Genomic DNA, 10,914 nt, shown 5'->3' on the forward strand with positions numbered 1-10,914 from the left:
TGAGAAGCCATAAAGATTTGGTTTCTCGAGGCCATACAACTCAAGTCTCTTAAGCCACCATCGTAAACCTTAAGGTTGCCCTTTCAGATAAACAATTTGGTGAACCATTTGGTCAGTCCTCCACATACATGTCTGCTAATGCAATTACACATTCACAAATGTAAAATTTCCATTACATTTCCCCCCTTTGAGCATTTCATGCTCACTAAACAACAATCATTTTTAGACAAACTCATCATCTTGAAATTGAGAATTTCATTCTAGATGAGGGCCCGGAAATTTACCATATCCAATTGCATTCTTGATTAAAGTACACAAATAGTACACAATCAATACACCAGACCAACAACACTTAAATACAAACAAAAATCTGAATCGATGTCAAAAATTCCAATGACACATTTTTTTCACATTTAAAATTCACTATGACCACCAATTCCATGCTTCAGGAATCTGTGTGTCCTTGTTCTTTTCCTCAAACAATAGGCAATTTAAATGAAAAACAATATGCATCAAATTGTCAGATGTATGTATTTATGTATGTGCAGCAATCAGATCAGATTATGTGACCAACACCTCCTTGGCTGGCGAGCATAATGTCCAAAGCCATCCTATTTCGCAGAGCCACATTTCTGAGGCCCTAAATATTAGGAGAAACAAAAATGAAAACCCAACCCCCACTAAGTACAATCCCATCTATTCTGTGTGTGTTGTTTGCACATTTCCCCACCATGGGAAGAGTTCCCCAAATCCTTTGGAGACACTTTCAATGTGGAACACTCATATCTTCATAATAGTGAGTGCAATCTGTATGGAAGTAAGTTAGGTTAGGTCTCTCATTGATGATCTTTCCTCGCAGTTGTCTTCATGGCTGCATACCATGAATTGACTTCAGGCTTTGTCAGTTCAAACAAGAGTTTCCATTTTTTTGTTTTTGCTTATGATGCTCAGTTTTAGGGTTGGGCGGTATGAGCAAAATCTTATATCACGGTATGAGTAATTTCATATCACGGTAACGGTATATATCACGGTATGGCTTTTGGTATGGCCTCCGTTATCTCCCTCCATCGACGTGATTTTTTGTCATACGGGGTGCCTTTGGCGAAAGACTCTGCCAAGCTCTTTTGGACGAGAGGAGCTGCTGCAACTTTTGTTTTTGATGCAGCAGGTGCGCCACGCATCTTTTGGCTTTCATAATACTGCTTAGCATGTTTTATCTTTAAGTGGTGGAAGAGGTTACTGGTGTTTCCACCTCCGGCAGCAACAGTCGCGCGACACTCTTTGCAGAGTATCACGTTTTGTTCGTTGTCTGATTTTCTAAATCCGAAAAAGTTCCACACAACAGACGTAGCGCCCTTTTTCGGAACGAGTTCCTCCTCCTCTTCGTCATGAGTGGGTCGGGCTGCCTCCGTTCACTCTCCGCCTCCGCCATGATTGTTATCACTCCGGTAAAGCTGTTTCTTCTTCATGTGCTCATGCAACCACGCCAAGCAGTCTGTTGCAGTGCCTGCAGTGCCCCGTGTGTCGAGGCGGTGTAACTACAGTGACTCAGAGAGATGCCGCAGACATCTGCTCTTTCTCCGGTATAAATGGTATTGCACAATCTCTACCGGTAGACATTTTATACCGTCACACGGTATAATACCGTCATACCGCCCAACCCTACTCAGTTTAGTTTGGTGTTGTTCTTCCTGCCAAGGTTTCACCTGCCATAGCAATGTTGGCAGGACGATGATGACTGTGAGCAAGGACAGGGAACACATCTTTTCCCTCGAACTGCATCCCAGTCGTCCCATCAGGTGTCACTTTTTGTCTGTCGGCGTCATCGTTTATCAGCAGCGTCACCCTAGCCAACCCCCTAATCAATGTGCCGCCTCTTCGTGAGATTGGAGACGTGTGGTCCTAGAGATTTCCACCCCCTCCTTGCTCGCGGACACAAAGCAGTTGAAGGCTGAGGTGCACTCACTGACATCAATGCACGCTGTGTTCAGAAGAATCCACTCCTTGCTCAGGAACCTCCCTGCAATGGCTTGCAAACATCCAAGTTGATCTTTCAGCAGCCTTCACTGCCATCTATGGATTTTGGTAGGGCTTCCTTCACCTATCTGTGGATCTCAAAAAGCATAGGGGACAGGTTGCACAATAAAACATTTCCCTGAGCAGTGCCTTCGCAACTGCTGAAGAGTCCTGTTTAAATGTGGAGAAACACACATGTCAATAAAATCAAGACAGTATTGCTTTCCCTCACTTTGTTCTTCCATAAAATCCCTCAAACAGTTCACTTTATATAATCTGGATTGCTCTTTGTATGTTATTATAGTACCAATTATATAACTCTAATGAAAATTTAAAAATAATTTGTGAGTAATTTGTGAGTTTGAAAATTCTTTTGTAAACCAATATATCTGTATCTCTTCCTACATTTGGCATCCCCCCTTTGACACTTGGTTCTGACCATGTGTCAACTATGAGGAAACAGATATCTTTCTAAACAGGATTTCCCATTTGTTCCAGACCAAAATGTATAGCCACCAAACAATCCACTTTCCTTCAAACAGTTTTTTTTTTTGTTTGTTTTTAACTGAGCTGCCCTTATCTGCAGCTCCTGTAAATCTGTATTTAAATGTTAATGACCCATCAAATACATTAGGTGTTAATGACCTATCAGATTCAGAAACGCCTCGGACAAGCAGACTGTGCTTTGCTGCAGCTTTTGCAGCAGCTTCTGCTCTCACATTCCCCTGTGAAACTGAAAAGTCTTTAAAAAATGCTTCACATTTGCAGAACGCAATTAGTTTGAATAACAACACAGCATCAATCAGAACAGCAACCAATGTATGGTAGGTAATGGGTTTGAGAATTTCCCTTTAGCCAAAAATCTGCCAAATCATATACCATCCCCAATGCATACCTGCTACCAGTGTATATGTTGACACCTGTCACTTACATATTTGCATTTCTCAATCAATGCAACCAATTCTGCAGCTTCTGCAGAATTATGTAATGAGTGATTCAGCCAAATTTGTCATACAAAGTTGTAACATCAAAACCCACTTGGCTTCTACCAGTTGCTGGATCTTTTAATGCTGAGTCGTCCACAAACAGCTTCATATCTGCATTTATCAGCTGTACTGTATCTGAGTCACTTAGCTTTTGAAAAGTGTTCAGTCTGACAATAATAAATTCCACAGTCCTAATTGCATTTATCACTGCAGAAATCTTTTGTGATTTACCTCTAAACCTCTGATTAAATTATTTTTATTATTGGGATCAGATGTTTTTTCCCTTCCCATAACCCCTTTTGGTCCAAAGTTCCAAAACTTTCAATACCAATTGTTTTTGTTCTCCTTTGCTTAATAGAACATGGAGATCAGAATTTGATACCTTAAACAATTTGTCCAGTGAGTCAATCTAAGCTACTGAGACAACACAGTGATTACTTTTCTAGTATAACCAACCTAACCTATCGTTAATCTTTAATCTAACTTTCTCTATCACATTCTTTAACTACTTACTCTAACCTTCTCTACCATCCTTTGTGTTAGCATAACATCTGTAATTACATCTGGGTGAGTACCTCAGCATCTCACAAGAAAGTGTTACTTACAGAGGTGAGGGAAGCGTTCAGAATCTTCCATTGATATGCATATATCAAATCCTCTAGTTACATCTAAGCCTTGTGATGTTAAAATTAGCATATTACTCAATGAACACATCAAATCTCTACCAATAATATCTATCAGCCAGCGTGGTGACAACAAAAATTAATGTTTAAAATTTCCTTAACCTCTTTTTTTTTTTTTTTTAAAACAATGGTACAGTGTATCTCTCTATCACTGTCGTACCTGTTGCTTCAATTGTTTTAAAACATCTCTAACATTCATTTTTGGAGTTATATTAAACTCTTCACATTAAATGACTGATTCTGTTTCACCTGAATCTACCAAAAATGTGATGTCTTTACCATTTACTTTGATTGTGTGTTTTTGCATATATGCATCAGTTCTAACAGTAATTCACATGGTGTGCGTGTTACAGTGCTCTTACGAATTTGGTGAGTAGGTTGAAACTTTCTCTCTGTCGCCGCGTCTGCACCAGATGAATCCTTCACTGTCCCCAGCTCCACCGCTACTCAATCGCACTAAGTGTATTGGTTCTCAGGGCAATCCCTGATCCAAGGTCCAATTTTGCCACATTTGAAACAAGTGTCAGTTCTTCCACGTCCCCTTCCTCTCCCTCCATGACCTTTCTTGTGCCCGCAGACTTGGTTTTGATATGCTGCCAGCTGTGCCATTCGCAGTCCCTCTGTCACTGCGTTGCCTTTTTCTTTTTCTTGCTGTTCAAGAGTTTTTCTGCATGATCAGCATGACCCCATGCTGGATTCACCATCCTCCGCTCCTGTGCAGAGACGGATCTTGCCACTTTCGAATACTGAGTCCCCATCTCAGTCATCAGCAGTCTCTGCTGTTCAGTGGTGGTTCCAGTTGCACTGCATACCGCTCCCCCACTTAACACTTGTGGGAGAGATGAAGTGGTAGGTTCTTTCATATTGGTGAATGTCCATGGTCTGTAGATCAGCTGAGTGTTTCCATCTCCTGCAGCCACCTCCACCATCGGTGCTTGCGGGGTTGCATTCAAATCATAAATTGCCTCCTTCCCGGTGCGCCGTGGAGTATGTGCTGCCAGATATGGAGTGGTGCATGATGGAGGCCTGTCCACCTCCTCTGTTGCAACAAGGTCGAGGTCTGGATGGAGGTTAGGGACGGCTGGAGCTGCCGCCTGCGCCCTCTGCACCGGTAGCAGCTGAGTGTCCTGCTGGTCATCACACTGCACCGCTGCTGGCTGTGGTTGTCCTCTCGGTGGAGCTGAGTCCAGATCAGGGTCTAGTCGGACACACTGAGACTTGGAGATTAGTTCAATCCCTACCTTTTGTAAACTGTCCCTGATATTCACTTCAGTTAACCAAAATTCACACGCTCCAGTACAAATATCCCTACATTTCTTTTTTCCTTCTAATTTGTCCTCACTAACTCGTTCCTCTCTAACTCTTTCCTCTCTAACTCTACGCTTACCATCACTTATTAACATATACTGAACATTAAGAAAAGAAAGCTGAAGTGGATTAGCATTATCCTTATCTTTCTTTCCTTTGCCGATGTTTAAACCCATTTCTCTAGTAGGTTGTCTCAGCAGTTTTAACACAACTCTTATTTATCAATTTAAACTCCCAATTTGTTCAGCAAAATACAAAATTTGGAAGACCAAAATTATGCTGATATGGGAAAAGACATTTAGAAATTCCCTAATTTATTTTAATCCGTTCTTTCTTTTTAATTTCCTTTTGTTAAAAATGTGTTTTTAGGATTTTAATTTTAGGATTTAAGTCTTTCTTAAAAACCAATTATACCCCTAATATACTTAAGTTTACTTAAATTTACTTACCTTTACTTACCTTTGGCGGTTGAGAACTTCTCTCACTCTCTCTTTTTTTTTTTTCTCTCTTATTAAAGCAGATTCATTGCAGTGTCGAGATTATCCTGGCTCAGGTCTCAGTCCTTCAGTCCCAGTCACATCTCCAGTGCAAAACTCTATTTACTATATTATATCATAGTTTGTTAAATCATGAGCTCGACGTCAGAACCCAATATAACAAGTGTATTAAAATCAACAAACACTACTCCTTAACTCTGTGACCTCCTCTCAGATCACCAACCTGTTTACTCTAATAACTACGTGATCTCCAAGATCATCAACAGGCTTATTCTATATTAACTCTGTGGTCTCCAAGACCACCCGTGACCTCCAAGATCACCCGAAGCTTCCTTGATTCTACATCGGTTCCAAACCTTGCCATGCAGACACGTCTGTCACTCACCCTGTGAGAGAATCGTTTCCCTTCTGAATTTGTCTTCCCAGAAAGACAGTGTCTTTGTGCTACTTGGTCTGCCGGATCACAGCAGTGAGAGCACTCTTTGGTTCTCAGGCATCAGGCCCTCACGTCTCTACCCTCTTTTGTCAGGGAGGTTGAGGTCAGAGTCCCAGACTCCCTGCGCAGTTTTACCTTTCAGCCTTGAGATCCAGAGTGTCCTCTCACACGAGTGATCCTGCCAACAACGCCAAAATTGTGGTGGCAATTTCTGTGAAACAAGCACAAAGTCAAACACTTCTTTCTGAAAGTTTAATTCAGCATCTGCAGATGGACTCATCAGTACACATCACCTGAATGACATGCACAAATGAGCAAAGAACACAGGAGAATCTGTGTTCTTATAACTCGCAGCCCCCTCCCACTAAGCATGCAAAGGTATTTATTACCCTCCTGTAGTTTCACTCAGTGGAGGAGACGTCCTGTCCATTTGTTTACATGTTCTGTGGATGACCCCCCCTGTGAGATCCCAGTTGTTTGATCCCAATCAGAGATACCATGAGAAGCCATAAAGATTTGGTTTCTCGAGGCCATACAACTCAAGTCTCTTAAGCCACCATCGTAAACCTTAAGGTTGCCCTTTCAGATAAACAATTTGGTGAACCATTTGGTCAGTCCTCCACATACATGTCTGCTAATGCAATTACACATTCACAAATGTAAAATTTCCATTACACCACCTAGCCTTAACATGTTTTTGTTGTTAGCAACCTAGCCTTCACACGTTTGTGCAGTTAGCGACCTAGCCTTAACACGTTTTTTGGATACCTCTGCCTTGTCACGCCGCGGTAGAGGTCAAGTTAAGTTTATAGTCTGCGCTTACATTGCATATATTCTATTCCTTTCGATCAAATCAGAGATTCCTAAAGTGTTCTACTTGTGACAGAATGTTGCAGTTGTTCACAGTGCACTAAAAAAAGATGGCCCCCTTGAGGGGAAACATTTTGTGCACATTGGTCTTGTGTGTTCTATACATGGGTGGGGGGTAAAGGTAAAGGGAGTTTCTCTTCCCCACAGAAGAAGAGCAACAGCGATGGACAGTATAAGGAAAGTGATGTGTTTTCTCAACATTACAGCATCTAACTTAGTCAAGAAATAACTCAAATTAAAATGATGACCTGAGCTCAGTATGTTGAGTCCCTTTTAACATTCTCATCTGGTTTCATTTAGACTGAGGTTTTACCCTCAAAGATTTGTTATTTCACAAAAGGTTGTGTCTTGTTTTACTTTATTCTTCTCTCAATTACTATTCTCATAAGCCTGAATCGCCAAGTTAGTAACTGCTTTGATACTTAGTAATAATATTCATTCTGTTTACTGATGTAAGTTGTGAAACAAAGAAGAACTGTTTTAACTTTGAGTCCTGACTTAACTTATCTGCTTTTTGTATTGTCAGAGATGGACACATAGACAGATACACAAGTGGCATCACTCTTTTATCTGTTGGAAAGAATATGCTGACCCCTAGTGTTAAAAATATAAACTGCAAGAAAACGTAATCTAATACCAGCTGAATATACAGTATATTGTAGCGGGGGAACTGTGAGTATTCTCCTGTTATGAGATCCTCTCTGAAAAAATGGGTGGAGTTGGATCAGACGACATTACCTCAGAATTTATTTTATTTCCAAGAAAAATTGGGACCTTGTGGATCGGAGTCGAATAAATTTGGGAAAATCAAGGTGATAACCAGGATAAAAGATGCTGTTCCCCATGGTCAGCATTTTATTTCATAAGAGTAATCATATGTCACAGTGGAAGCCTATTAGTATTCTAATTAATATTATTCCTCTTATTAAAGCTGGTTCTTATTAAAATGTATTGTATTGTTTTTGACAGTATGCTAATGTTTATCAATGCTCAGTCAGCATGAATAAACTTGGTAAGAAAGTGCTACACTAGTAGTCATACACATAGAATGTACTATTATGTCAATTCTTAAACGTTACCACTATACATACAAGAACATTTTTACATTGAACTACTTGTGGACTCTCATTAGGCTCTGTTCTTACTGTATAGTAAGAGTCACCTCTCTACTTGAACTAATGCTATAATTTATATTAGATATGGTAGATATTATACCATGTCAAAGTGCATTACCACCATCCACTGGATCTTGGCAATCAACGCCAAGGTACATTACCGCCATCTGCTATCGCATAGATATGTAGCACCTTTGGTCCTGACTTTTAGGTTAAAGAGACATCACATCGCTCTAGGTCTGGTAGGAGTTGCACCAGGAATTTACTCACAAAAAGGAGTGGGTGTGGTTTAATTTGAACAGGTGACACTTTAATATCAATGCACAACAATAATAACATTGACAGCTTAGCTGTACTTTTATTTACCAAATAAGGCGCCACAAAAATAAAAAAAACACAAAATCAGAGTCCATTGAAGTTGAGCTCTCCAACTCGAGAAAGTTCAGTTCGGAAAAAGGGATCCAATTGTGTGGATGTTCTGTATCAATGTCCATTCAAGTATTTCATCCTAAATCTCTACTACCCGGGTAGGTGAAGAGTGTGTGTGTCTTATCTGTTCTCAGAATGTGTGATTCAGATGATCTGGAGTCTCAAGGTAGGTTCTGTGGCTGGCCACACCACATCTCCAACTCTCTCTCTCTCTCAGAATCGCTGGGCTGGGCTCGCCATCTTAATTGTCTCTCTCTCAGAATCGCTGGGCTGGGCTCGCCATCTTAATCGTCTCTCTATCTCTCTGATAGTTGATCAGACTAGCACGAAACAAAAAAACCAACCTACACAGAAAGTGCAAAGTTGTAAGGATCTTCATCTGATTCTGTCTCAGTTTCTTATGAGATCTCAACATTTTCAGCTCTAGCTCTAGGCATGAAATATATTACCAAATATCAAGGAAATACATACACACACTAAAATGAATTACTATGAATTAGTTTAACCATAAATGTAACCAATTATTCATGAATTACCATCCACAACAGTGTCAATTTTAACAGATACATAACTTATGCATCCCTTTTAACTTCTATTTTACTTATATCATCAATTTTTAGCTATTTTAATCCATCTCTCTAATATTTAACTCTTTTAACATCAGATGAATTACAATTTTTATGCTCAACTGTAATTTCTTGAATCAAATATCAAATATACCACACCTCAATGGCACTGTTACCCATTGCAGTGGCTATTAACACAAATGAGTAATTCAAATGGCATAAAAAGAAATGAAATGCACCTTTTCTTTGCAAAACATGAAAACTTAGCTTTAACTTAGCGATTAGCATGAGCTAAGCACAACGACCAATAAAGCAATTAGCAACTCGGGCTAGCGATTAGCATATCGCGGTCGCGATTAGCATTAGCATAAAGCTAGCAACCTTTTTTCAAGCAATAAACTACAATATAAAGTGCACGAAAGTCGTGGGGAAACATTTGAAAACATCTTATGACATCTATTAAGTAACTTAGACCAACTTAAACCGAGTTAATAGCACAATATATTCATCTTTTCCTCCAGCCAAGTAGCGAACAACCAGCTAACAGTTTGCTAACTCACCAGAGGTTCATCAAGCATGAATTCTCATAAAGGGGGGTTTATCCTCCTCGGCTCACAGCTTATCCGGACGAAGCCTGGATTTGCCTGTGACTACCGTCTCTGCCTGCGGACGTCTGTTTTAATTTAGCCGTGGCTGTCTGCTACTGTCTGCTACTGTTTGCTACAGTTTGCTACTGTCTGCTTCGTGGTTTTAGAGGGAACTGCGTCACACACAGGTGCAGACTTCTTCACGCCATACCTGTCTTAGGCTCATGGGAAAACACTGCCCCATACAGGAGATGAACTGAGTGTCTAAATGACATATACAGGGTTAGTGACCTGATTTTTTATGTGGGTTACAGATACATGCAGTTTTTTTTAAGCTAATGTACCTACATAATTTTACTGTTCTCATGGTTGAATGCACTTATTGTCAATAACTTTGGATAAAAGCTTCAGCTAAATGTAATATAATGTAATATAAATACTATGTTAGTGCACTGATCCTTGAGTTACTACTGTGATTCTTCTGTTTGTTTTTTTTGGCAGGTGGCAACCAACATCAAAGTGCATCACCAATAGATCAAAAGACTCTGTGCCCTTTGATGTTGGTCACATAGGCCAAGGCTTATTCTGATCATAGTGACAATTTAATGCATAATATTAAATGTCCTTTGATATTTTATTTTTGATTTTGTATGTGTACAGCTGTAATCCACCATTGGAGATACATTAGCTAAAGATTTTGTCAAGACTTCTAATGTCACTGCGCTCCATGGCGCCCACACCTATGATGAACAAAGTCCTGCAGAAAGGCCCAAAACCACCAACAAGCAGATACTCCAATGCCAATACTAATTGCCAAAGGAGTATTCAACACAATCCCACAGAAATGTCCAATTCTGGAATCCAATGCAGGGATGCTTCAATGAAATCCTGCAATGATACATCTGCTAAGTATAAGAGGTCTTGGATTAGGCCTTCTTCTACTTTTTGTACTGTGCAGACCATGGTAACAAAATTAGCAGATGGAGACGTAAAAAGACAGATCGATAGCATGATTAAGGTCGCTGCAGTTGCCAAGGATAATAATGCCCAGATCCAGGAGAAAACACTGATCCAGGCGAAGTTGTTAGAGAGGGACAAGCATTTAGATAAAATTATGAATGTGGCAATACAGAAGACCAAAGAGGTTGAGGAAAAGAATGAGAAAATTCAGAAACAACATGTGGACAAGATAAAGCAAAACAATTACGAGCACATACTGCAACATCAGATAAATAAGGACCTGCAAGAAACCAAGTTCCAACTAGAGAACGATAAGCATCAAGAGATTTATGACAGAATGAAGCAGGAAGATCTCAATGTTGTGAAGGAGAAGATGAAGAAGAAGCAGCGTTTAGGAGAGGAAATGAGGCAAATCATTGAAGAGAAGATGGAGGCCAAGGAGCGAAGTAAAGAGGCGGAGA

General features: G+C 40.1%; 1 long non-coding RNA gene across 1 annotated transcript; it reads right to left on the reverse strand.

Annotated features, from left to right (window-relative positions):
- Positions 1–7,611: 7,611 nt before the first annotated feature.
- On the reverse strand, positions 7,612–10,074 carry LOC138407746 (uncharacterized). Its single transcript, XR_011241084.1, has 3 exons — positions 9,842–10,074; positions 9,467–9,757; positions 7,612–8,684 (listed from the first exon to the last, which is right to left on the reverse strand). It is a non-coding gene; the product is annotated as an uncharacterized lncRNA (long non-coding RNA).
- Positions 10,075–10,914: the final 840 nt, after the last annotated feature.

This window comes from Paralichthys olivaceus, chromosome 5 (assembly GCF_024713975.1).
Source record: "Paralichthys olivaceus isolate ysfri-2021 chromosome 5, ASM2471397v2, whole genome shotgun sequence".
In the NCBI taxonomy this organism is placed as follows: domain Eukaryota; kingdom Metazoa; phylum Chordata; class Actinopteri; order Pleuronectiformes; family Paralichthyidae; genus Paralichthys; species Paralichthys olivaceus.